The sequence below is a fragment of the Gracilinanus agilis genome, chromosome 3 (genome assembly GCF_016433145.1).
Source record: "Gracilinanus agilis isolate LMUSP501 chromosome 3, AgileGrace, whole genome shotgun sequence".
Taxonomy (NCBI): Eukaryota; Metazoa; Chordata; class Mammalia; order Didelphimorphia; family Didelphidae; genus Gracilinanus; species Gracilinanus agilis.
In genome coordinates, this window is record NC_058132.1 from 603,059,380 (window position 1) to 603,066,943 (window position 7,564).

Here is a 7,564-nt window from a genome sequence, read left to right on the forward strand (position 1 = left end):
GGAAAAGAAGTTATTGTATACCACTCATCCTTAGTCTTCGAGGAACAGACTGGCTATGGAAGATGTTATTTTTAATTTTTATTGATGCCTTTGTTTTTTTCATCACATTGATTTCCAAATTTAGCCCACCCAATCTCCATATCTGTGAGCTGTTTCTTGTTACAAAAGAAAAAAAGAAAAGAAAGAAGATGGGAAAAAATGCAGCCTAGTAAAGCCACCCAACACACTATGACTGACAATCATGCAATATTTCATAGTCATAGTCCCCTACCTCTGTGAAGGAGGAGGAAGAGGAGCAAGATGCATTTTATGATCTCTTTTCTGGACCAAATTTGATAAGAGACTAGCATTTCTGTTTCTGAAATCTATTTCTGAGATTATATATCAATTCTGAGACTAGTTCTGGTTTATTGGGCTTTTCATTTTTATTGTTATAATCCTGGTGTCTCATTTTCTTGAATTCACTTACCTCATGCTTAATTTAATTTATATAACTCTTCCCGTGCTTTTCTCTGAGGTGAAGTGATTTGCCCAGGTCACACAGGTAATAAATTATAGAATGAGAATCTGAACCCAAGTCATCTTATACATAGACCAATTGCCTCTATGTTTTTTGTTGTTCAGTGTCCTTTTCTTCATGGCCCCATTTGGGGTTTTCTTGGCAAAGATAATAGAGTGGATTGCCATTTCCTTCTCCATCTCATTTTACACATGAGAAAAGGAGGCCAACAAAATTAAGTGATTTGTCCAGAGTCACACACCTAGTATCTGAAGTGGAATTTTGAACCCAGATCTTCTTGACCTCAGATCTGGCTCTCTATCCACTGTTCTACCTAGTTGCCTTTCTTTAGGGGTTGCTGATACTTTACTTAAACAATAATAAAAAAAAAAGTTAGCCACAAATAGTTTGATGCGTTTCTGTGATTTGTTTTGTCACCATAAAACAGGTTGACAATCAAGTATCCCAGAATACAAGACAAAGGAACCAGGGACAAAGGGGTTGGGAACACCATTTTCCTGTTTAGTCTCCCTCTCTGCACTATTATCTGGGGTTCTGCTAAGAGAATAGTAATCAAAACAGGTGTTCATTGTCATCATTAATTATGGCCAGTCTTTTGGAATGTCAGGCTATTCCAGCTCAGAGTGTCTCAGCTGCTCAGTTAAGGCTTGTTGATGCAAGCAGGTTGCAGGTAAGAAGGGCTGGAGGTGTTTGCTTTTTGCTCAGCACTGCCCTAGTGGCATGGTCCCAATTTGGCACCTTTGTTGTATTTAGCCCTCATATTTCCCCAGCCCACCAAGCACTCTTTCAAGTTAATGGGCTGAAAACTGGTTCCATTGTTCTTTGGTAGGAAGACTAGCCTGAAGGGGACCCCTCAAGTCTAATCTCCTTTTTCAGGCTGCATGTCTATAGCAACTAGCCAGTTAATAGGTGGATGCTCAGAGCAGGATTAAAATGGTTTTGCAGTTGTTCAAATTCAGGCATTAGCATCTTTTCATTTAATAAGTATTTACTTTGCATTTGCAAGTTGCCCATTTTCTGTAGTGATTTTCTTTTTCCTCAGGGATTGTATGTGGCAGGCACTCTTTGGAGGCAGGTTTGCTTAAGACTGTAGGATAAGAAGGAAAAGAAGCAGGATGCTTAGGAGATTGCATCCCTCCTTTTCCTCCCTTCCTCCCAATTCCCATATCTCTAGTCCAGCCCGAGCACTGTCTGCTTTATTAGGCCCAAAGTGTGAATGGAATGGAGGGACTTTGTTCCAATCAATTCCCTCTCTTCCCCTCCCCACAAACACCCTAGGACCTCTCCCCTAGGGATCAGCTTCCTTCATGCTGCTCTCTAATTTTGTGAAGGGCTTCCAACTTCGGTGACTTATATAGGCTTACTTTCTCCACTCAAAACTCTTATTAGTCTAATATCCTTATCAATTAGAGCTGTCAAAAAATGGAATGGGATTGGGAAGTAGTGAGTTCTCTGATTCTAGGGTTCTTTAACCAATTGACTGGGGATCATTTTTAATTCATTCAGAAAGCCCTGGACCACTCCAGTCATACCACAGGGTAGATGCCAACATGCAGGCTGAAATTCATTATCTCTACAAAGTCCTGGGAACCAGATAATGCCATGGAATTGAATGGGCAACCACTTCTTTGAGTTAGTCTATAAGTACGTGTATCTTGGACAGGTGCTGGAGATAGATAATGAGCTGGGCCTAGAGCTGAATAGAAGGTTGAGCTGGATCACATTTAGAAAATCAAATGGCACTTTTAATGATTTAATTTTCACTTAAGGTAATACTGTAATGGAAGAGGAAAGGAGAGCTCAGGCTAGCCAGGTAATACCTCTTCTTAATTTAAAATAATGCCCTGAGTAGCTTATATTTTTGAAAAGTTCATTTTCTAAAATTTAAGATTAACAAACAGCTTTAATTTACCTGAGAAAATGAAATGATGTGTTAATCTTGGTAATGCTCTACATTAAAAAATATAATTGAGAATAATCACCTGCCATCCATCTTTCATCGAACAATGAGGATTAGGGTGTTGGAATGGTGCTAGGACCAGCTAAATCTAATTATCTATGATATAATGTATGCAAAGTGCTTTGCAAACCTGAAAGGGCTATATAAATGTCATTATTATGATGATAATGATTATTAATGATTCCAAACCTCTCCTGTTGGAAAAACTTTTTAAAAAATCAATACATTCTTCTTTTGAGGTTATCTATGTAGCAATAAATCATAGAACACCACTATCTCAGAAGAATAAAAATTTTAGGTGATTTCCAATTGCACCTTTCCATTTACTGAGTACCAATGGAAAGGCACTCAATAAATGAAGTGACAACACATTACCAGTGACAACTTGGGCTCAAAAAGTGCTTAAGGGCTTGCCTGGTTGGAAAGGGAGCTTGGGTTCTGTGATGTGACCTGTAAAATACTCAGAGAATCAGAAGAAAGTATTTAGCACAGTGGATGGATTCTTTATTTATAGAAAGACAGGGGATAACTAGACCAAGATGAAAAGTCCTGATGGGATCTTCACCACTGAAAGTGGTTCCCACATGGATAAGATTATGACTTTATCCAGGTATCGTAGTTGAATAATTTTACTTTATTTGTATACTTTTCTGGCTCTGAAAGATTTGTGATCTTATTGGTATGGGTGCTGTTCCCATAATGTAGGTAGCTTACGATTCTTCCAAATTTCATGAGTGGTGAAAAAAAAGCACCAGCATGTAACCAGCCTTCTGGTGATAAGCCTCCATTAATGAGGCATTTTCTTTTCTCTTCCCATAGATCTTATCCAAATTTTTTTTCTTAGTGGACTCACAATTTCATTGCTTTAAGTAATCCCCTGTGAGGAACATTTTTTACTTATGTAGATTCCTACCTTCTTAGAGTCTTCAAGAGTTGCCAGGGCACTGAAAGGTAAAGTCATTTTACACAGGATCACACTGTCAGGATTGGTCAGAGACCAGTTCTTTAGTCATTAAGCAATACATTCTTCTGGGTTGATAAGATGTTAAGAATAGCTCCCAATAATGTAGAACATTGTACTTTTTTCACAGTAACACTGTAAGGTAGGGAGTAAAGCAGTATCATTCCCATTTTACAGAAAAGGAAACTGAGACATAGACAGGTTTAAGTGGTTTGGCCATTAACTAGTTGTGGGACTGGGTAACTCAATTTCTCTGAACCACAGCTTGTTCACCTACAAAATGAAGGGTCTAATTAAATTATATTTAAAATCACTTCTAGCCTTGAATCTATAATCCTAAATCGCCATCTAATTATATACTGTCTTGTATTATTCCCTCCATTTCAACAAAAGTAGTCTTTTCTCTCAGCAAAGTTGTGAGTTCCTTAAAAACCAAGCATGCCCAACTGGTCACATATGGATTGACTGGATATGTATGTACCAATTCCATAGACCCACTGATAGTGGGAAACCATCTCAGAACTTGAGTTCCCAGAAGGACCCAAAGAATGTGAACTTTCTCAGCCTGAAGTATACTTACCTAGGATCTTAGGGTCATAGTTAGATTTGGAAGATGAGAAAGTGAAAGGAATACTGACTATAATAAATTGACTGGATTTGCTCAAGCCTCCATTTTTCTGTGTCTCTGATTCATAACAATAATCCTTTGGGACTATAAACTAAGCTTTAGAAATAGGGATCTACCAACTGAACTCTGCCCAGACAGCACCAACAGGACCTGGACTGAGAACAATTCTAGGAACCTTTCCTGATAAGATGATCATTATCTCACCAGGAGGGCCTCCTGAGATTTCCAGATTAGATAACTTATCAGCCTATGTCCTAGAGACCCCAAAAGTCATTCCAAGAAGTTACTATCAAGAATTTTCTGTTACACCTGTCCCTCAAGCAAGAATCTTTTTTTTTTTCATTTTCTCTTCCTCATCTTTTAAACCAAAAAAGCTGGCTAATTTCTGTATCTAATGGGCTTCTCTTCTTAGGAGAGGGGTTCCTGCATGCATGCTCATTCTGATGAGAATACATTAAAACACCCTTTGTTTATCCCTCAGTGTTTAGTGTCTTTCTCTCACTCAATTTAACTCCAATCAGCTGGGGTCAGATACTCAGGAAGCTAGTGGATTGATAAAGATATCCTATAAATCATTTAATCTAACTTCCTCATTCAACAGTAGAAACTAAAGCCTAGAGATCTTAAGTGACTTATTCAAGTTAAAGAAGGCTCACATTTGAACCAGGTTCTTTGACTTCAAAACTAGTGGTTTTTCCATTGCCCTAAGTTGCTTTCCACCAGGATCACAGGCATTTCAAACAATCACTGCTGTGCTTATGGGCCCAAGACTAAAAGGAATGGAGTAGACTGGGGGAAAACATCTATAGAGAAAATTTCCTGATATCTTCCAGGTCATTTTTCAGGTGGCCCTAGTCTTATATTCCAAACTCTGCCTCAGACTCAGAGTTCAAACTCCTACCTGGGTATCCTGGGTTTCTGATAGGTATTTCCATCTTGGATCTAGAGATATCTAGTATACCAGGTACTTCCTCAAAATCTTTATGCCTGCTGCAACATGAGTATGCTTCCCTCCTCCCCCTTTCCAAATCTAACTCTAAGAACAACAGTCAAATCAGCATTACCATTCCTGGTAATCAATTACCACAAGTCTCCTATCATCTCTGTGACTTTCTTGTCTGGTTATCCTCTTTAGCCACCACTCCCCAAACTTCTTCCCCCATTAGAAAGTAAACTTTTTGAAAGAAGAGACTATTTTGCTTACATACTTGTATTCCTCAGAGCTCAACAGGATCTGGAACATACTTAGTACTCAGGAAATATTTTTTCATTCATTAACTCATGTTGGTTGGTAATCCTTTTCCAAAATTTTGCTATAAGCAAGGCCTTGGAAATTAGATTCATACCACTGAGTGTCCTGAAGACAGTGAACCCTTAAGAAATGCTTGTTAATTGGATGAGAGTAATGTAATCTACCATTTGGATCACAAGTCTAGCATCTATAGTATTTTACTTTTTGTATTACATTTTATATTTTTATGTATTTGCATATGTATATGCACATACATACATACATGTATGTATACAGATGTGAAGAATTTTAACCTGAGACTTGGCCTGAGGAGAGCTGGTTTAAAGTCCAGACTCACTAGTGAGTCTCAGTTTCTTCCTTTGTTGAATGTGGATGATTCTTGTTCTGTCTACTTCAGAGGGTTGTTGTAAGGACTGAATAATACCTGTTAAAAGGCTTTATACATTCAGCACAATTCAAAAGTGCAATTGGTTTTGAATCACAGAATGTAAGAGCTGTAAGGGACCTTGGAAACCATCCAATCTAGAGTTTTCCAGCTACTGGTTAATAGCAAATTTTTATAGGACCATAAAACTTTTACTATCCAAGGTCCTTTAAAAACTAAATTCTTTTCCTCTTTCCTTCTTTCCCTACATATTCCTCCTTCTACCCTGCCCCCTACTCCTTCCCAGCACCTCAGTATCTCTCCTTTCTCAAATCATCTTCTACCATGCTGAAGACTTAAATATTTTTTATCATTTTCTAGTATAGTTTGGTTGGGCAACACTGGGTTTTTATAACTCCCTCATTTATGGCTGAGAAGTGGAAGGATTTCTATTTTGCTTCAAGGAATATACCTAGTTAAAATAATAATAATATCTAGCATTTATGTAATACCTTAAAGTTTATAAAGTCTTTTATATAGGTTAACTCATTTGATCTTCCCAACAACCTTGTGAAGTAGGTGCTATTATTGCCCCTATTTTATTGGTGAAAAACTGGGGGCACAGAGAGATTCTGAGTCTTGCCCCAGGGGTCGCACAACTAACTAGTAAAGGGTCTGAGGTGAGATTTGAAAAGGGTCTTCTTGACTCCAAGTTCCAAGACCAAAGATTTCAAACATTGCTGGAAATACTCTAGAGTGCTGCCTGAACTAGATCAAAATGTAACTGGAAAGCAAAATAAATAAAAAATAAAATAGAACATAATGTTAAATATCTGGTTCTTCAAGTCAACATGCAACTGGTATGGATCCTTCTGTATCATTTCGTGGCCTCTTTTTCGGAGTTTGACACTCTAGTTCCACATCACCTAGATGCCTTGTTAGAGAGGTAGAATTAGGATTAGAGTGCAGGTTTCCTGGCTCCAAGGGCAATGATCTTTCCCTTCTTTCTCACTAACTCCCAATGCCATCATCAAATTATCTCCTCTTTTTAGGTGTGTTTCATATAGAAACTGAAGACTAGGGGCAGCTGGGTAGCTCAGTGGATTGAGAGCCAGGCCTAGAGACAGGAGGTCCTAGGTTCAAATCCAGCCTCAGACACATCCCAGCTGTGTGACCCTGGGCAAGTCACTTGACCCCCATTGTTCACCTTTACCACTCATCCACCTAGGAGCCAACACACAGAAGTTAAGGGTTTAAAAAAAAGAAAAAGAAAAAGAAAAAGAAACTGAAGACTAACTCACTATCCTGTTAGTATTCTTTTGCATTTAATGCTCTATGGAATATTGCACAAGTGGATAAAATAACTGCCTTTTTGTAATTAAATAGAAATGTTATGATGTAATATCATATTCGGTAGGAGCATTCACTGAAAATTTCCATAGGGCAGCTCCCTCCAGTAGCAGACAAAATAATAGGAAGAACACATATTTTACCTGGTTCCCATGTGATTTTGATCTTTCATGTGTGTTCTGAGTGTTTCTTGAGCTTTTCATTTTCTGAAGCTTGGATATTGATTATTACCATTTGGCATGACATCTATTTTTAAATATGATTCTTGAGTTTCTGTGGGACAATGTATGTTTGTTATCTTTGAGGAACTGCCTTGCTCATTGGATTGGCAAAGAGTTCATATCATAATTGTAGGGTATGCGTATTGTTGTTACATTATCAATGAAGCTATGAGTCAATATAATTATTTTTTAAAACAATCTGATCATGTACTTTTAAGATTATAAAACTGAGCACCCCCTTTGATACAGTGGCCTCAGTCCTAGAATTGTCTCCTTCAGTATGTTATTGGGGGGTGGGGCTTAATTTG